Source organism: Calonectris borealis, chromosome 1 (genome assembly GCF_964195595.1).
Source record: "Calonectris borealis chromosome 1, bCalBor7.hap1.2, whole genome shotgun sequence".
NCBI classification, from domain to species: Eukaryota; Metazoa; Chordata; class Aves; order Procellariiformes; family Procellariidae; genus Calonectris; species Calonectris borealis.
The window spans coordinates 73,916,420-73,937,887 of record NC_134312.1 but is presented as its reverse complement, the minus strand read 5'-3'; the positions used below and the strand labels follow the sequence as shown (position 1 = coordinate 73,937,887).

The 21,468-nt window shown below is 40.0% G+C and overlaps 1 protein-coding gene across 4 annotated transcripts in view; it reads right to left on the bottom strand.

The window, feature by feature from the left end:
- The window catches only part of SOX5 (SRY-box transcription factor 5), a 651,312-nt gene that overhangs the window by 477,757 nt on the left and 152,087 nt on the right, over positions 1–21,468 (bottom strand). For 3 of the 4 annotated variants that reach the window (XM_075160498.1, XM_075160507.1, XM_075160488.1), the window contains exon 2: positions 13,257–13,343. The gene's annotated coding sequence lies outside the window, so the exon portion shown is untranslated. Of the gene's footprint in view, positions 1–13,256; positions 13,859–21,468 lie in introns of those variants that run through there. The other variant, XM_075160515.1, reaches the window with a different exon arrangement.

The following is a 21,468-nucleotide window of genomic DNA, read 5'->3' as shown; positions in this document are numbered from 1 at the left end:
GGAATATACAACTGGGAAGAAATTTTTAACTAAATTAATTTTCATGCAAAATTTAGAGACAATCTGGAAGACGTTCTTTAAAAACTAACAATGAAATCTGAAATAACTTAAACTGAACTAATTGATTTTGGATTTTATCCACGTTGGAAGCTATTTTCTGATATAGTGGTAGGGAGAAATGTTTAACGTGGATATGACTGGTAAATGCTATTACACTTTTATACTAAAACCGATTTTTTTTGGTTGAAAATTAATTTCTTGCCTGAAAAGGTTTAAAATAATTTCCCTTTAAAGGAGGCTTCACTAGATTGCTGCTCTATCTATACTGCAGCATCCAGTTGTGTATTTATGTCATGACTTGCAAAAGCTTTTCAAGGCACTACTAAATGTGCTTTGAACAGATGGGGAAAGGTAATGCATGCCATTTTGTCAGCACAGACACACACTGATTCTGACGCAAAAAGTGACATAGTAGTATATTGATTTTACATACATTTCCATATGCTTAAATAGCTTTAGACTGTATGTTACTGAAGCATTTATTTTAAGATAACACCACCATTTAAACTTATTTTTTTCCATTTATCTTCTTGTAATCAGAGTCCATATTTCATTCCAAATATAGCTGGTTGGGTATGCAGAAAACAAAGGGGGGGGGGGGGGGAATCAACCTTACCATTGTCCAATGTATTGACAAAACAGATAATTCCTAAACCATACGAGGCTTGAAGAATGCAGGCCATCATAGCTGCCTAGATGATTTTCTGGCTACTCCAACCCACCTCACCTTCCTCATAGTCTTTAGCGTGCTGAGACCTCCTTTCCTCAGGTCCACATATTCACAGACTCCATTTCTTTCTCCCCAAACGCGCATTCCTATTTCCTCACACTGGCCATTTGCTACCTCAGTAAGGTGGAAAAAGGAAATCTGTAATTTATTCTCTCCTGAAAGGTTCAATGCCTGTGCGCAGAAGGGGATGTCTTGAGCAAATAACAGGGGCCTGTCACCGCAGGGAAGAGCCACGCTCCCGCTGCTGCGACAAGTTCCATCAGACCCATTTGTATGCATGCTCCCAACTTTACCAAAAGCAATAGTGTTGTTCTCTGCTTCTGCCAGGCACTTATTCAATTTTATTTCCCTTCCACAGTTCAGCATTACTCTTTCCCTTTTGCTCTCTCTGTATTTCTGACCTGAACTTTAGGAGGAAAAATAACACATCTCATCTAGACTAGAAAGGAACAGTTCAGTTCAGGTCAAGCTTAGCTAGCAAGACCCTCAGCTAACTCTGTTGCTCAAATGCAGCCTGAGCTCTAGCTCAGCTGGACACGGTTGCAGCAACCGCATTATTCTCTGTTTAAAACAGAAAGAGTGATGTAGGCAGAGGGGCTAACTAGTTCTAGCTAAGCTCACCGTAACCATTACTCCCCAGCCACCACCCCAAAGAGAAAGGCAGCAACACAGACACATGAGCCAGTGGGTTCAGAGTCTAGCAAAGAACTCCACGGATTAGTTAAATCTGGTTAATTTTATCACTCAAGAAAGTTACTACTGGATATAAGAAATATAGCATTTCAGAGGCTTGTAACTTGACAGCTGAGCTTTCCATCGAGACAGTGGGAAGAATATTTTTAATAAAAGCAAAACAACTTATTTTTTCTCTCAGCCTGGGGACAGCTGAGCCATTTTGGCTGAAAAATTCTTTTAAATTTTTTTTTTTTTTAAATGTCTGAGGCAAACACCCAAAACGGAAAATATCAGCCAAAGCTGAAATCATTTGGCAAAGATATAAACAGCTGAAAAGAGAATTTTAGGATGGAAAGCATCAAGCAATCTTCAACATAGACATAACTTCCCATACCTCCTACTGCCTATTTCCCCACGTTCCTGCAATGGTCAGGAACGGTGGGCTCCCCGCCAGCACTTGTGCTCCTGCACAGGGCAGGAGCCATCCCCAGCTTATGGGGCAGGTTTCACCCCCAGAGCTCCCTGCTATACGATGCCACTGAAGCTCATGACCAGGTAAGTCAAAAAGGAATAACTATAGATGTACAGAAGTTAGCAACAACTTCATATCTATGACAATAAATAAAATCACAGGAAATTAATGAAGGTTATATGCTATCAATATCCACGCTAGGAGGAAGAGCTTGACAATCCAGAAGGTTATTTCCAGATGCAAGTTCTTAAATAGCCATAAATATGTCAAGAGTTTTAAGAATACCTCCTAACAGGACATTTCCAAAGGTACATAAAATGCTGCGGAGAAGAAGCCAACATCCATGTGGTACAGAGAAGTCCTGTAGAGGAAGACCAATTCTAGGGTTTTGGGATCTTCCTTCGAACCACCTGACCTTGAATGCTGTTGAAAAGGGGCTGCTGAGCTCGACAGACACTGGACACGAGTCAGCACAGCAAAGCCCTCAGCACAGACCATCCAGCAACAGCAGCCAAACACGAACCCCAGGGCCAGGATTCAGCCTCCTGAATCCCACATTTATTTGCAACGCGTATATACCTACTACACGTTTTGGGTAAAGAATACGCTACATTTTTACAGGTAACTGTTCACCTTGAGCAAATGTAGCTTACAATCACTGGAGGAAAAGATTTGCTTTGGTGAATTAAAATCATGGGGTTATTTCACTAGAAACGCAAGGAAGCGCAAAGCTAAAAAGATTAACAAGTAAATATTTTATCTTTTTTCTCTTTTTAACTCAGTGACATGAAAGCTCAAGACCCTTATAAATACCAAATGAGATTTCACAAGTTTGCATGGTTGAGTTTTGAACAGAGAAATATTTTGGGGTGCAAGCCAAATACTCTGTGTTAAGGAAAAAGGAATTAAAAAAACCAGTTGACCATAACCTGAGGCCTTGGCTCCAGCCAAGTGCCTGTTGTTATGAAAGCAAGGTGCTCCACACGATCTAATCATAGCACTAAACCTTGTTACAAGCCCTTTTACAGCTCCAATATCTGGGTTACATGGAAACACGCTGGAGAGCCTCCTTGTACTATGAAATAAATGTCATTCTGACTGGCATCCTCTCTTCCAGCGAGTAATTTCCCTCCGCTGATAAATCGATACAGCAAAAACAAATGAGAGCGCACAATGGGCACATTGAGGATTACATTTTTATTCATTTCAGAGCCCCTGCAGCAGAGTTTTTTAAACTCAATAGCAGAAAATGATGCACTTGAGCTGGGAGGGGGGAAGGAGAGAGTGCCTTAGAGAGGAAGAGAGAAGGAAAAGAGCAAGAAAGGAAGAGCAAGAAAGAAAGAAAGAAAGAAAGAAAGGGAGGAAGAAAAATAACCTCAGCATTTAGAATACAAGTCTAGATTTTAAAACATCTGAAGTTCAGGGCAGTTTTGTGTCCAGTGAGCATTTAGTTTAGCTCATTTCTAAGTTCTTGCTGTATGTTACAGCAACAATAACTTGCCTTGTTTTCCCCTCCCTCCCTTTTTAAATTTTGATCCTAACTATTCCGTGTTTTGTTTCAAGGAGCTCTTCTCACCCGTTCCATCACAGCAGCTGTACTCATACAAACAGGACACCACCAGCACTGCCCACATCTATAATGTCTCACCAAAACGGTTATGTCAAAAGGCATACATTTGCTATAGCGGAGATGTAACTATAGGAAAATGCAGCAAAACATCTAGACTTCAGGGTTTCAGCTTAGGGAACTAATCCAGCATCCAGTGGGGTCAGGAGAGATATTTTCAGTGACCTGTAGCAGGTTCCAACTCAGCCCCAAAGTAAATGAGACCCAGCCTGGTCACCTTTAATTATACACATGTGCCTCTGAAACTTAAGGTTTCAGTCTTTTCTACTTATGGAGCAGAAGTGAAAAGAGCAAAACTGCTTTTTCCCTCAGGGCATTCAGCCAAAGAGGGTACAACCATGCATTTACTGAGGTGCAAACCCAGAGGCAGGAGCCCAAGGTGTTGAGAAACTGCTTGGAAAGCCCAGATCTAAAGAAAAACTTAAAGAGCACAACAAGACACCAATAGTACTGGTGAAACCCTTGGGCTTTGGGTGTTCACCCACTGTCAGCAAAAGGCCAGACCGATAGCTCCAGAGACTGGAGACCTCGGCATGTCTACAGGAGACCTGGATCCAGGACAGCCAAGGAGGAGCTCGGGGCAAGACGCCGCACATTACAGCGTAACTCTGACTTGAACATGACCCACGCCAAGGGCAGGAAATCCAGAGAGCACACAGTCCTTGTCCCTGAAGAGGGACTACCACCAAATGCAAGCAGAGCTTTCGTTTCATCACTACATATCCACTAGGAACTGGACCAAGGTGACAAAACATTGCATATCTACTTCGATGTGACTGTGGGTTTGTGGTCACTTTCAATAGTGCCATGGTCTAGGTTTGAACGAGCAACCTCAAGGTGAGGGGCTGTTGTATCTCATTAGTAGTTCCCCATGCCTCATTAAATTTGCATTTATTTGGTTCTCAGTGTTAGTGGTTCCTACAATGACCAGCTAGAAATTACACAGAAATGTGCCTTTTTTCTTCCTTTTCACACTCTCCCCCCTCCCTTGTTTTTTTTAAACCGAAAGGCTGTAACATAACAGCAACATAATGCAAAGTGAAATCCTTTTACAACCCTGGGAAGGCCAAGATGTGTGCCCAATAAATGTAAGCAGACATGATATCCTTTATAATCACAGCAAGATGAAGATGTGAACTGAATAAATGCTTTAAAAACATCATAGATTCTATTAGATGCAAAAGATTGAAGCGTTAGGCACCTTTTAGCTCAACTTTCATTTAATTTACTGCTTGCTGTACTGTAGTCTAAAGGGAGTGAAAAAATCCTCTAATTTTTTTTTCCTTTTCATGAGCTGACCAAGGAGATGAAATCTGGGTACTTTAATTACCATTCAGAGCCAAAGGCCTGGCCTTTGATATGGAAATCCCACTTCAACTCTAGCTTGCTGCTGCCTTTCCCTGTCCCCTTCTCCTTCCAATCTCCCAACATGAATTTTAAGTAGTCTTGTCAACACCTGACCGTGAAAGCTAACAGAAGCCTGTGCCGCTAAGTTGGTGCTGTTGCTGTTGGTAATTTTTTTAATTTTTTTTTTTTTTTTTTTTTTTGGAGGGAGGGACTGAGGGGGAGGAGTGGGTTAGAAATTGGCCAAACCTAAGTGACAAGATCTCAGCGCCTTCTTGTTCCGAGCGAGCAGTGCAGTGTGGCCCAGCTGCAAGCAGCAGCTCACATTAAAGGGTAAAAGAAAGAAGAAGCGGGGGGGGGAAGGAACGGATGAAAGCTGTCATGTACAGTTACCCTGTTATTGTCATCTGCCTGCTGCATGACTCCCAGCTTTGCTATAATTATTAATTGCACTTGTCAACTGTCATTAATTCCTCTTTAGCATCCCTGTCTTGGAGTAATTAGACAGAACAGCCTCACTGCACTCATTGTTTTGAGAGGCCCCTGAAAGAGCCCAATGGGCTCTGAGAAGAGACAACCATCATTAATACAATAGAGCACCTCGGCATTAACTCTTTCAAAGGTGCAGAAACCAGAAGCCGTCAGCTCTCCCGTCTCACGACTTCCAGTTGCTGGACTCCCCTTTCCCTTTTCCTTATGAGGGCTCCCATCCAGTGACTCAGGAGCAGCTGGAGGCTTCAGGTGCTTTAGTTTGGGGGATGCTGCAAAGGCGGCCTAATTTTCCAAGGGTGGGGACTCAGTACTCCCCAGCTGTCAGTCAAGACATTGTCCTCATCTTACGTACCCTGCTCTGAAGAAGAAGGCACAAAACATTGGACTGTTTAAGAAATTATTATCTTCAAGTTTTACCTCTAAGTTTACAGTGGCTCACCGAAAAGCAGCTGGGGGATGTCAGTATTCTTTGACGCTCGTTTTCCCCCCCTTACCTGAGCAAAGGGATGCAGAGTGCTTGTTCTGACTGTGGCTGCTGAGAACCTGGTGCGAGACCCCAAAGCCCAGCTTCGCTATCACTGCCCCCGTGCTAGTCCTCCACGTGAGACCCCCCACGATATGCCTCCCCTGACCATATTATGCACTACAGCTGTCCTGAAATTCTCCAATTCCCAAACCCAGTAATCTCCACTGCTGTTACACAGGTATAAGCGACGACCACAGTCTGCCTTATGCTTGGCATTTACTTGGCGGCTGCACAGACGATGCGTGGCGGGGAGTAGGACCCTGTTTACTCTCCCAGATTTGCAATGCTAGAAAGCATAAAAGCTCATGTATGTGGAAAAGGTACAGTAAGAAGGCATAATTCTGAGTATCAGCAAGGGACAAAGCAACCGAGTGGGACAATACTGTATTTCTATCACCAATCTTGAGAACAAAATTGCACTTTCCACTGGAAACATCAAGCTGCTATTGAGGCGGGGGAGGGGGAGCAGAGGGGGAAGGGAGAGGGAAAGTGTTCACTCTCTTAACTTCATTTTACTCTCGTACCTCTAGTACCATTTTACTCTACTACATAATGGCGGTTAGGGTTAAAAGAAACAGCGAGGAACTAGGGCAACCTGTTGCTGCAACAGGGAACATCTCTGCAGTTCTACTCTTAGTTTACCGCTTAGGTTTACCAAACTCTATTCCCCTGCAGCTAATCCACTCACTCTTCTCATCTTTTAAATTATAATGCTAGAATTCAGAGTTCTCAAATCAAGAGGGGAAACCAGCTAGGCAATAGCCAGACTTCGTCTTAGTGCTGCTTGGGCACACTCTGAGGAGCTCCCAGGCCACCAGACAGACCTGCATAGGGGTTTGGGAAGACAATACTGCACAATCACACCCTCAGTCCCACAGCTGGGAGTGGAGGGAGCACAGATTTTTTTTTTCCTCTAAAATTCCGGGAAAGACTCATATTCGCACTACGCAAGCAGTTTTGCCAAACCTGGTCACATCTTCAGCAACAGTATTCCTTAAACAATTTATTTTAAATAAAACTGTATAGTCCTGGTTTAATATTGAAACCTAGAATACTGAAAATAAAAAGGAAATTTCTCCCTGTCTGATAGCCTACCTGCAACAAGAGACCTTTGTGAAAATTTTTTTTCCATTAAATTTTGCCTATATGCTCAATGCTTGCCCAACTGAGACCATCAAAGCCACAAATTAATGAAGCAAATATACTCTAAAACAGGGTTTCAAAGTCATAAAATGTTAAAGAATTTTATTTAGAGCTTCACCTTCTTTAGATCTAGCTTAGTAGCTTGTGATTTACTGAAATAACAGAGAGCTTTGTATAAAGCCATGTGGAATATATTTATAGTACATATAGAACCAGAAAAATCTTTCATAAGCACATGCATCAGATTTTTGGCAGTGTGCATCCTGCATCAGAAATAAGAATTTGGCCATATATCTGATCAGCAAACACTTCTTTGCCTTTCTCTATTGTGACTATAGTCAACCAATGCAAAAATTAGAGTGATTTTTTTTCAAAACAGGGCCCAGTTCAGATGCATGTTAAGTACCATCACTGATTAAATCTCTTCTGCATTTTTTAAAGATGGATTTCAGTGTCCCACAAAACTGGCCCCGTCTTTTATAAAACCCTCAGTTGACAGCCAAATCTTACTGTTACCTTATTAGTGAGGAGGTCTGCTAAACCACCTTTAAATTGCACACAAGGCTAAACTTATCTAAATGCCAGATTTAATATACTATATGCATACTATTACAAATTTCTGAATGGCCGGTGATACTAGTTCCTCAGGTAAATAAACCAAATAATTCTATTTTACTTTGCTAACGCCAGATGTTTATTTCACCTTCTTATATGAGTATGCTCTTGGGACAGATGTAAACCAATCCCGATTGCTGTCAGTGAAGGCTCCCTGGGATAAAGCTGGCTGAACTCACTGATGATTTCTGGTCTTCGGTGTGATCTGCTGAGACATTTCTGGGATTCGGCCAGAAGCTATGGCATTAGCTCCGGTTATTTCAAGAAGGTGAAAAAACCGATAGGTGGTTAACAGCCATTTCAGTGTGAATTCACGTGCTTTCTGCAGTGAACTTCTGTCACCAGTATTTTGATGCACGGTTGGGAAGTTTTGCCAATTTAAAAGTGCAACTCGGCGAGCAGCTCTTTATCAAACAGATTCAGCTGCAAATCCAATCCCTTAATTCCTGACCCCTGTACAGCGGATATTCGCGAGTCATCCTGAGCCCACGTTTTCTCCTCCCTCCCCTTTACAGATCACACTAGCTAAAAAAGCAATTAACAAGAGTAAAGCGCATACAACGTGTGCACAACCTTAAAAACACACCAATATCATTAGAGATAATAAATTCTCTGTTCCGCAGTCTCTCCAATGAAGAGCGTTCAAGTGATGATTAACCAACAAGCTAAGTGTTCAGCTGTGATCTCAGCCCATTTTGAACAGTTTTTGCCCAAGGCAAACTAAAGCAGAAGATTAACACCCCCCCCCGAATGGATTAAAAACCCAGTGAAATGACCATCTTTGAGGACATTATAGCAATAAGTAATATCTATATATACACATACATATTATATATATAAAGAAAGAAAAAAAAAACCTTAGACAATCCTCCTCCAGAGGATTACTTCAACACTTTTGACTTCAGAGAAATTGAAACTGATTCTCCTAAGCAAGCAGCTTTAACCTAAATCAGAACTCACCTCTCTGCCAATCAGAAAGAAGCTTTTTCAAAAACTTATACTTTCTAATAGTTATATGGGCCTTAATCCTCTTGGAAACAGTTTTAGGTCATTATTCCGGGAGTTATTAGGTTGGAAAACAGCTTCTAGGCAAATGATGCTATTCACAAACCTTTTACACCAGAAATAATGGTTGGATTATTTCTGCCTCAAAAGTAGTCTTGAGGTCTGATTTCTGATTTTCTTTATATCTGATGTTCCTGAGAAAAGACACAGCTACCTGCTGTTAAATAATAAATGAAAATTTTAAATATGTAAAAGTAATTTTATAAGGATTATAATAGCAGTAATGACAGCAAGTTTGGATTTTAAGTGGAAGTAAAAAATAATGCTTTATCTCCTGACTTCCAGTGCTCTCGTATGTTTCCAAGGGCAACCTGAATACTTTGGTGTTTCCCCAAAATACCAGTTTCAAAGGGCTTTCAAAGATCTTCATTTTTTTCCTCATGTCTTCTAAAGTGTTCTTCCTTTTTCACATCCATTGGTGTCTCACAGCAATAGAGAAAAATAAAGTATATTGAAGTCTGCTCCTTGCGCAGCAGTCAAGAGAAGGGTGACCACACATCCTTGAGTTTGGGCGTACCCGTTTCCAGGACCTTTGAGAGCACTTGCTGTTTCCACCAAAACTTATGCTTTGCCTTCAGCTGCCAGTGCCCTGCAGAGTAGGCTGACCGCAGATTCACCAGGTAGCTGAGCTCACAGAACTGGCATCAGGTAATCAAAATACTCCTGTATTTGAAAATGCAGAATTATCTATTCCATGTTTTAATTCTTCTACCCTTCATCACAGGAAGTAGATAGGAAATAGAGAGTTTAGTACCTCCCCCGCCCCAGATAGTTTCCTTCTTCTCTTTCCAAAAAAATTACCACAATATTATGTATGAATTTTCAGTAAGAACAGGTATTTAAAAACATCATTAACGACAGAAGCCAACCTTTTCCTCATATTACATTTTTCTCAACGCTTGCACATATAAAACCAACAAGACAACCCATCACGGAGCTAGATCAAGTTGGGTTTGCAATCTTGCCACAAGTTACTACTGCTCTGCAGGTCTAGATCTCTAACACGTGCATCTAACGGAGACTGCGGAGTTGGCGCATGCCCGAAGTAGCCCCAGGAACTGGGAGCCCGCAGCATCGTGAGCACTTCCACAAGTCCCTCCACATCTCCTCTCTCTGGTTTTTAGCATCGGCGGAGTATATACAGACACCCTGAGAGTCCAGTCCAAAAGCTGTAAGTCCAAAAGGCTCTCCTGAAAAGTTGACCACTCCTCCATTTCATAGTGAAAGACAAATGCAGAACAAAAAAAAAAAAAAAAAAAAAAAATCACTGACAAGTCCATACAAATTAATCTGTGCTACACTGCAAACTTTGTTTCATTCAAGCAGATCAAATACTGAAATTTCAATGGCAATTTTTGCCCAAATAATGACTTCAGGATTTATCCCTGTCACTTTTACATACAGCTGTATATGGATGTCCAGTACTCACAATCTTCTTTTTCTCAAAGAAAATAATTGAATTAAAAACTCAGAAGCCTGCTTGCTGTAAACTAGTTACTAGTAAATTTTTATCCATTAATTCTTACCCTGAAGATGGCAATTCTATTCTTTGCAGAACAAGGGGGTCATAGTGGCAGACAGAACTTCAGCATCACAAAAACTGCAGCGCAAGAGCAGCAGCATCTCTGACTAAACGCTTCACTGAGGAAGTGATATCACAGAATCCGGTGGCCAAAGGATTCTGTGGTATCACTTTCTAAAGTATATTAAAAATGTATTAATTTGCCTAGATGGCAACTTCATCATCATTGCTCAGGAAAAATCAAAAACCTACAGGAAAGGCCTTCTGAGGTAATCGAAAGCTAAAGAGACATAACATAATTAAAAAGAAGAAAAGAAAAAGAATTGTTGCATTTGTTCTCCTTAGTTATATTAGGAATAAAAAACAAAACTAATGTAATAATGTATCCCAGCAGTTCAAATCTTCTAATTTATGTAGAATGGATTATTACTTAGACAATCTGACCCTGGGCAAAACTTCCTCAGTTGAGAAGATTTACAATCTAATTATGCAGGAAGTTCTGCTGAGACAGTTTGGGTGCAATGGTCTTCTATTACATTAGCTTAGCTAAAATTGCTGCTTCTTCGCTTGCTTGGTGTTCCAAGTACTCATATGAAAACAGAAAATCTTTCATTCGCGTCCTTTATTTCCCTTTAGTTTTTCTCACCATCACCGTATGCAGAAGCACTCGTTCTGAACTGCAAATAGCAGCAAGGGGCTGAGGTTGTTAATGGCAAACTACAAGTTGCCTTTCAGGCTTTTGCTTTGGCTCCTGTTTAGTGAGCTGACTTTAAAAAGGACCATCAAAGTGCTTTTCATAATTTTTACAATGATAGTTGCGGGGTTATTGCTCCCCTCCCTTATTGCAAATGCCCCTATAGAAAGCCTGAAGCTGAAATCTGTTCCTGTACACTTTGTTTTTCATCCTGCACGCACAAAACTAGTTTATTTTTGTAGGGTGGCTCAGAGATGTTTTGCTGCTGTCTCAGACACCTGAATATTTTTAGAAATCTGTTTCATTAGATCAAAAAAAGATCCCTCAACACATACAAAAATAGTGAGAGCTTTACAAGCCTGTAGAGGAGAAGATGGGAAACTTGGGTCTAACATAATCCCAAGTATCTTTTTTTCCCCTAGATATATTACAGTGTATTGATACAGTTGAGTATACAGACATGTCCTATATTAACAGAGATGGAGAAATCAGTGCCTTTTTTTCTTTACAGTAAGTGTTTTGATTTCAAAAGGTCAACGGATCATGTCAAGGCCTTCAGTCTTGATAATTACCATGTGTAGTAATGCACATTTTTATCTACAGGTGGCAGACCTTTTAAAACCATCTTCAATCAAATTCATTAGACATTTTTGTTGATACCACCACCCACATTAAAAAGTAAAAATCTACAGCATAAAGTTCTAATTAATGCTGTTCAATTTAGAGGACAGATTTGTCAACAAAGTGGCTCAATTCTCAAAGGCTAGTGACCCCTCTCACTTAAAAAGTCTTAAAAATAATAATAATTAAAAAACCAAAATCAGTTGGCCAATACATGCTAAGCTTTTATTATTTAAAAATCATTCAGCAACTCAGCAAAGAATTTCTTTTTTTCTCTAAAGCGGAAGTTTCACTTCCTTGATTATTAAGCACTGGCTGGTAAATTAGTGATTTCTTCTTTGATAAGCTTACTTAGAAGAGGAAAAAATATGAGAATGTCACAGCTGACTTCTGGCAGTTAGAAAGAGAAAAGTGAATCATAAAACTTTCTCGTATCTGAATCAATCATTTTAAAATACCAGGACTTAGACTGTCATCTCACACGCATGTCTAAGGCCTCGCTACAAAGCAGAAATGCACTGATTTACACCAGAATATTATCAGTCAATCATATAATCCTGCATTCAAACTTCATTAGAAATTTTGCCCTGACAAGAACAGTAGAATAACCCTCTGCATGTGGACAAGATCATACTGAAATCGAGAAGGCCATCCCAGGTTTTCCTCTGAGAGTTGGCCCTAAATCCTCAGTTACACTAGTCCTGGCTCTCTACTGCCTTCCACACCTTTTCCTCATTTCCACCCATGAAAACTGGACATTAGCGTTACTGTCACTGTGGCTGCATTTCTAATCCTGATGTGGTAGCAATTGCCACTCCCCTTGCAAAGGCACTAATTATACCAGAATACATGACTATGACAGCAATCTGGTCAAGCCAGGTGAAGCCAACCCTAGGACAAACTCATCACACTCAACACCATTTGACATATTCGACTCTTCCTGAAGTCTACAATAACAAGATAAAAACCACGCTACCAAAAGGAGGTGCTTGTCTTTGAAACCTTAATTCTGCAAACATTTACTATTCATGGCAGTCAGGTTAAGCACGAAGACTACTATAGGATCGAGCAGACACCTCAACTGTGGGATTACCTGTATCTGAGTCTCCTGTCAGGCCAACAACAACGTTTAACCAGATTGTTCCCCATCCACTCTCCCTAACTACAAGAAATGTCATTTTATAAAGTATTTGTAAAAAGCTAGTACTTGGGATATATATACTTACACATCAATACTACTGAAATACTGCAAATAGATCCACAAGTTTATAGTAATTTAGGGAAAATTCTTTATTTTGCCAGTAAATTTTAAAGAAAAAAAATCCAAACCCAAAAACCTTTTAAAGTTATCTTTCTGGGACTTTTGAATAGATTGAAATAGAACTGCAAAGCAGCTTGAATGAGTAACAGAAAGTATAGATAAACTTAAAACATTTACACTGGGAATACACACACTGGAGAATATCCTTACTTGCTGGTACGCCCACTCCTCCCCCTCCTCCCCAGCCCAAAAGAGTGGGTGAGAAAAATTGTGTACACTAATGTCTTTTGTGGTAACCTAGTAACCTTCTCCTTTTTCTCCACAAGCTCTTCCTTCATACCACACACTTCCATATTGCTAGCCCTCCAGAGTAATTGCCGTATGTCTCTATATGGTTTTGTTTTCCTACCCAATGCAGAGGAGTTGGGGTTATTTTCAATCTTCGGAAGCTTGTAAACAGGATCAAACAGGAACTTGGTCATCAGCAAGAGGAAGGCTAGAAAAATAAAAGCAAATGCATATCAACAATTTTATTTTAAAAAGAAAATACATCTAAAACATGAAACAAAAGCCTGGGCTCTGCTAGACATCTCCCCCCCCGTTCCTGTTCGTTTAGTTCATGAACTCTTTTTTGCAGAACAGAGGCTGGTGTAAATTAATGTGTGACCCAAAATATATCACATGGAAAAGCTGCCATAGAAATATGTAATAGCAAAAAAAAAAAAAGGAAAGAAAATAAAAGTAGACATTATTAGAACTGAAGTGGCACCTCTTATCATGATAAATCAATACAAAGATTGAACTAGGAGAAAGATATGACTATATATTCCTGTTTCTCTTGAGTATTTAAACAGCTAATCTACACTCACCGATTCTGTTTTTATATCCCCAGTCTAACACGCTTGCATGATTAGCCCGTTTAGCATGGTTAGCGGTGCAGGTATGGCACTGGGAGCAAGAAGTCCTCTGCATTTGCCTCTGGTCTCAGCTGTCACCCTGTGAGTAGGAGGGTTACTCACACATTTACTCCGTGACTTAGACCCCTGCCTCGAGGTTCTCTGAGCTGCACCTCAGCTTCCTGCACGGGTGACGGAGTGACATCTCCCCCAGGTATGACAAAGCCCAGAACTTCAAAGACTAACATTAGACTAACATTAACATCCCAAACCCCACCTCGTCCTCCACAGTTCAGGAGTGCGATGCACCCCAGATTTCTCTAGGCACCTATTACAGTTATGGCTGCTGGTGTTTTATCCTCAAGCCTTCAGCAGAGAGGAGAGAAGCATTTTGTGGTATGAGATGTACACATGTGGGACGCATGAGATAGGACCCCTGTGCAGAGGCTCGTGACACTCTCCCCTGGAAGAGCACAACTGGGCTGTTTGACCCAGGTGGCCCTGCCTAGCCATAGGCTCCCCGTTACTAGCTTTGTGCTTTGGTTTACCTGGTTGCAAAACTGGGAAAACAAGTTTTATATGCACATCAAAGCAGTGATTTGAAAACAAAAAATCTCTAGTACTACTGTTGTTTAGCTGGATCACAGTTGCATAAGCAAGTCTGAGACCATACTTGTGACATGACATGCCGAGTTCACGCACGCCAAAGTCCGCACCATCCCAGGTGTGAAGTGGCTGTCTTTTCAGTCAGGTTTTGCATCCCTAAGCTGTGTTACAATCTATTAATAACCATGTAGTCTAACGGAAACAAATCATTTGTAGTATGAAACATATGTGTGAATAAAAATAAATAGGAATTCATTTTTAAACTACAAAATACACACCCAAACCAAGTTCCGAAATCAGTAACCTCAATATAAAACCAGGCACTTTCTCTACTGGTTTAACTTGATGGAATTACTTTGCCAGCCCTACAGCTCTGACAGCTCTCCATGAAAAGCAGCAGCATATAAGACTACCATCAAGAGCAGGTTGGTGCGTGAGGTTTCAAAATACAGCCATCCCTGGTTCATACTGAGCTCTGCACGCAGGCAAACTTCGTGAAGATAAACCTCAATTTCCTATATTATTTTTGAGCACTCAGATGAGCAAACAGAAATGTGTTCTCTATATTTTGTATAGAAATTTCCTCAGACATGCATTTCTGCTCTGAGAAAGATGAATATCTCTATAGGCTTTTCAAAGAAATCTATGATGAAGAACGGGGGAAAAGTCAGTCTTCGGTGAGGATAAGTCATCAAAATTTCCTTTTACAAAGAAAGGTCAAGATCTGCAGGACCTATCAGACTACCTGGTTACCAGCATATCTCAAAGAACCAGAAAATACAAATTGCTTAACTCTTCTTACTTAGTTATCTTATCAAACATGCATCAACTAATTCGCATAATATAAAATTTGTCCTTTATCTTCCTTCCCTAACAAACATATTAATACAGCAGACATGCACCAGAAGCTGAGGAAAGCACAAGCCCCACTCAATTCATTCCTACTTAGGATGAGATCCCGGGACAATGAAGACAGGTCACAGGACGATCAGACCTGTAACGCTTGTTTACAGTAAACAAATATTCCCCATCATGTTTTTGTCTTTCCCAGCAACCTGGAACCAAGGCACGGTGCTACTCCCTGTCCTCTTCATATAAGCGGAATACAAGGAAAAAGTAATACTCATTTTGCTCATTTTTGTTACAAACTTCGATCAGTGATACTTGCTCATCCTTGTCTTGTCACTGACCTATCTCCTCCCTTAACCAACTCCTCTTTGCAAAACTGTTGTGATTTTTAATAAACCTAGATATTTCTACATTTTTGAAGAAGCCTTGCTTTCTATTTCTCTGTACTTAGCACAGTACCTTCCACAACCAGGCCTGGGCAGGTACAGGTACAGATACAACAAAAAATATGTAGTAATAACAACAGTAGCTGTAATTAATAATAATAATAATAATAATAATAATAATAATAATAATAATAATAATGCCCTGAGCTAGAGTCTCAGCTGGATCCAGGTTAGTTTACAATAATGTGGCCCCCAGTTTATTCCCACACAATAGACTTAAGCATTTTCTACTTGTTAATTTTATCTCCATAAAACTTTCTAGTTGGTGTCACACTGTATACTCCAGAAGGGTTGTTTTATGACTGTTAGAAAAGAAAAAGCAAAACTGAGGCTAACAACTGGCTGTGAGCTTTGACATGTAGAGGAAGATTTTTTTTCAGGAGCAGAGTTGGAGATATCTGTATGGGAAAAGACCCTTTGGAAAAAATCAGATCTACTTGGAATAAGCAAAGCTTAATTAATTTGTTGAAGTAAAAATAAAAATGTGTTGGTAAAAGTAAAATACCACCTAATTACAACTGTTTATTAACGAGAAGATGAGGCAATCCCCAAACATTAATAGAGACTTCAGAAATTGTAGTTCGTGGCTATGGTCTTGAGGGGAGTGACAGCAAAAAAAGGACCTGTTGCCATGTGAAGAGATCTAAATCCTACTCTGCAATTAAATTCACTTTCATCTTAACTATGGTTTCCATAGGATGTACCTAAGAAAATTTATACTTTTAGCTCTTTCTTTGACTTTCTCTTTATTTCCATAACATGTCCTACAATGTTTCTACAGCAACGTGGTTTAGGGACCATTATTTGGGAGGACTGCAAGGGCAGCATTCCAGAAGCAGGCAAGAGCTCTGGGCACAGGAGTTAAATGCATGGAAAAGCACAAACAGGAGACTGAGGAAATGCCTTCCAAAAACTGTTCCAATATGAGAGAAAATTTTAGGGATGAAAAAGTCTCGAACTGTAGCACACATTCTTACGAAGACTTCTACAACCTTATTATAGAGAGTAATACATCATATACTGTATAATATATCCTATACTAAGTTTTATGTATTATATTTTACTAATTTTTTTTTAAACTTTCCCTGAATTTTAATAGTGGTGAAAACAGATCAACAGCCTTCAAGACAGAAGTCCTGCCTCTGACCACAACCACCACACCATCATCCCCAGACAACCCTGCCTCAGAGAGGCTTCTAGTGATGCAATCTGCAAGTTCCTTTGTCCTGTTCAACCCTTTGCCTCTTTACTGAGGCCACCAGGAAGACGTCACTCAGTGAGAAACATTGCGGTGGCTTTTCTCTGATGATGACAACAATAGCTTGTGATAGGTTTAAGGCTATATCATAATCTAACATAGCCTTTACGAAGTAAAATACTGCCATCGCAAACATCTGCTAGATCTTTCTCAGGGATTAAAAAACAAACAAAACAAAACAAAAAAATCAAATGCCCAGTTCACCACACAGTGTGCACAGAAAAAACAACCATTTACAGTCACTATGACTCACATCTCTCCACATTTCACCTGTGGGGTGGTTAAAGCTGCTTCCAGTTATGCATTGTGCAGTGCACTATAGAGAACAGAATGAGAGAAACACAGAAACTGCCTATACTTTCATTTTCACAAGAACTTCCTGAGGCTTATGGCTGTTAGCTTTTAACTCTTTTAACTCTTCAAGTCTTAGTCTGCCCTTAACTTTTAACTCTTCAAGTCGTAAGGCTGAGGTGAATTAATGGAGCGACAAGGAAAACTGTGTTGCTACATCTTCTGCAGATGAGGTCTTCAGTATCTTGGGGTATAATCTGGCAAATTTTTATCCACTCAAAAAATTGAATGCATATAAGAAAAAAGCATAACTGTTTTTGAAAACCTGTTATCTTCAGAAAAGACCTTACCTCCTACTTTCAAACTATGAGTTCTCATTTCATGAGCCAAAATCTGATCCATGTATGGGCCTTTCAGAACATTGCTTTTGACGACATGAACTAGGAAGAATCACAGACTGGCTCTGGTTGTTTTTCCCACTCCAAAGCAGTCAAAACTAGCCTAAACAGAGTGGGCTTGGGGGTTGGTTTGTGGTTGGTTTTTTTTTCTTTTGTTGTTGTTTGCTTGGTTTTAAAGTCACTTTTCTGCTAGAAAAATACCAGCTGCCTTCTGCAAGATTACCTCCTCAGTATCTACCTGTTCATATGCCTGAGGAGCAAGAGAGAAGTCTGGAGGGGTGGTTTGTGATTTTGGGGGGGGTTTTGTGTGTGGTTTTTTTTCCTTTTCTCCCTCTCTCTCTCTCTTTTTTTTTTTAATCTATTTGCCAACCAGAATCATTTATCCCCTATTAGATAAAGTATAATAGACTATACCGAAAGGGTCACTGGCCTTCCATTTAATGATATTGCCGGCACCAATCTACATTTTCCCGACAGTGTCCCTCAACACAGAATAAATGGCTGATCTCTTCACAATAACAGCTGATTTCTATTTATTAAGCTAAAAAGGTCACCATTTTCTACGGCTGGGCCGCCCTGCACTATTGATAATTTTATGCATAAACAAATGGCAAATTTGTGCCACATAAATATGCATTAGCAATTACTTTTTCCTCGGGCAACGTTCGCCGCATGCAAATGTGTCCCTCACAGGGCCTGGTGGCTTTTGTTTTAGCTCTTGAACAGCTAAACAAAAGAGCACAATAAACAGTTTAAAAATTGCCAATCAATAGGAAATGCAAATGCAAAGGTAAATGGCAAGAAACTTGCCCAAACAAATAAAACTAAAACAAAAAAGCAAAACAAAAATCATGCAAGGAAATAAATAAATAAATGGAAAGGACTATGCCTTCCCTCCTCACACTCCTATCTTCAACTCTGGGTTCTATTTCTTTTCGTAGAGAGACGGCTAAGGTGCTCTTCACATGGCAATAGTGGAGCTGGTACTAAGGCAGACCCCAGGCAGGAGCACCCAGAATGTACACACGGGTTGAGTACACGTTAAGCTGGACCTACACCCGCGCCCAAAGGAAGGAGGCAAAAGAAGAAGGATGTCTTCCTTCTTCCAGGAAATTCATAGTGGACCCTCAGTTTGGCTTTCTGTGATCGCACATTTCTGTCAAAGATTTTTAAAGAAAAGCTACATGTGAAGGAATCGCTGAAAAAAGCTTAAACATCTCCTGTAAACATTGATTTAGGATTTTATTACTGGAAGTGCCCAGAAAATACCAACTTATCTCTGCCTACATACAGATGTCTGTAGTAACAGCCTAATGAATGTTGTCACTTGAAAAAGTTGAACTACATATAATTTCCTTTAGCCCAGGGACAGAAAGCTTGATTTGCCCTTGTCTTATCCTTGGACAACAAACCATCCTCCGACAGCAAACCATAGTTGTATACAAGATGCAAGGTAATGGAAAAATCAGACCCAGACACTAAATTGTATGAACATGGAAACCAAAACTGACAATTTTAGGAGAACTGATGATTGCTTTGAATTTTCCCCTTCAACAGAGGAGCTTCAGTGCTGCAGAGAACCAAGCGTGACACGTACCGTGATTATTATCGTTTGTAGGCAGGCTATTACGTGTGGACAAAGAATCCAGTTCAGTAATGCAGTAACAACACATTGTGCACAAACACATGCTTAGGCCAGCTGTATGACCCATCCAAGCAACCCGCTTTCTTTACACATAGCTTTCTGAGGGAGTAACTCTGTTTTCATGACCAGGATTAGGAAATGGAAAGGCACGAAAAATAGCCAGCAGAGTAAGTTGCACCTCATTCTACAGATGTTTATGAAAAAGCCAAACTTAAAACATGTGGGCTTATCTTTTGATTAAAAAAAAAAATAATTATTATTTCAACAGAAATTGAAGAGATTAATCACGTGCTTCATGTGTTTCCCAGATAGGGGAATAATATAGCAGGTAACCCACATACACACATTTCTATGATGTTAGTGTCCAAGGTTTTTATTTTTAACAAATGGGAATGTTCCTGTCAATGTAAACATGCAGCACGATCCTACGTTTTTCCCACCCAATCAGCTGTCACAGAATGAAAATTTCACAGAATTCATTTCCATGAATTATACTAAAAATCAACAAGCTGATAAATACATTTTTTGCCAATTAATTCAGTTAATTTCTTACCTTTCAATTTCCCTGGTTTTGGCTTGGATGGTTTTGATTCTGACAGAAACTGATATAAGTGTTAATAACTATAGTGCCAGTGGTAATTGGTTTTAACCATTCTCATCCTAAGAACAACTCTTACACATGGTCCAGTATGGGAGAAGCTACATCAAGCACAGGACGAGATATGCCCTCACAAAGCAAAAGTCCTCAATTTTAGGCTTTTAGCCAAGAGCACTCCCACACTAGTAACACATTTCAGGCACAAATCCACAACTTTCAATTTCTCTAAATGATGAGAAGATGATCAATACAACATGGTAAGTGTGAGATATATGGAACTCCCCCCTTGCCATCAACCTTTCTCTGCTCTGCTTTTTCCATTATCATACACACACACACACAAAAAAAAAACCACCACAACATATTGATAGCACCTCCTGCTTTGGGTAAGTCAAGGCACATCCAACAATTGCATGCCCGTAAGAGAGAGCATCCTCACCTAAGACACACTGCCTTCTGCAACTGGCCTCGGAGCTGCCGGGCAGCTGCTACTCAAACATGCCCGTACAGTCAAGGGATATTCACCCGATAGCATACACAATGCAAATCCCAAAGAGTTCAGAAATGACATATCACAGAAATTTGCATACCATTTTGTTAAGTTAAATGTGATTGAAAGACCCCTGATTATACACAAAGTTCTTCTAAGGTCGACAACAGAGTAAAAAAGGCATGAGCAGGTATGCTAAAGCAAGATCAAATAAATTGTTTAAATGTCACTCCAAAGGTAGTTCTCACGAATGTCTCTGTGGCGAGTCTACTGCCATTAACATAGTTAGAAAATCTGTAATAGGAAGAAAATTATTACTACATAAAATATTCCTGCAAAGAGATGCTGCCGCAGAATTGAAATGAAAAGATGTAGCTCAATCTGTTAATGCCCATCCCACATGTGTGAATGTGATGAACAGTGGAGAATGAAATGACTGTTAAATCTCTGTTAACAAGTGTGTTTTAAATAGTATACATGGATCTTTCTGTATTAGTACCACGTCTTAACAAACTTTGATGGGGCTATTCACGTTAATCCCCAAAACTAGCACTAGCACTATCAAAACAAAACCTCCAGAGAAGATACCAAGAGATGGCTGTTTTCTACAACAGTGGGTGGAGTTGTTTTTGTGAGAAGTATGCAGCCCAAGAGCATGAGATGGGAATAGAGAAGAAATTATTTTGTCAAATTCAAGCCCTCTTTCTCTCTCTCCCAATGAGCTTGGCTTCTACTTTTCTTTTCTAATCCCCATTTTCAATGAAAGTTATTGTCGCTAATGGTTCAAAGAAATTTTTTTCTTTAAAAAAGAAAGAGAAATGAGCACTCGCACAACTGCAGTCTTCATAGAAGCATGCTTTTACTATCAGAGATTTAATTTTTCTTTCTGCTTTGTTTACAGCTTTCCTGGAAAGCTTTAAAGCTAAAACTTTGTGATAAAAGTATCCCATTTCTTACATGATTCCAAATGCAAGAGCGAGTTTCTTTAAGAACTGTGATACTAAACAGAGCTGTCATTGATAGTGTCTAAATGCTTGATGTATGTATTTTTACATGCTATACACTTGAAAAAAGATAGCTAGATGACAATACAGACGCCGGCAAAGCAGTATGATAGGCTTTTAGAATGATTTAGTCATATGCC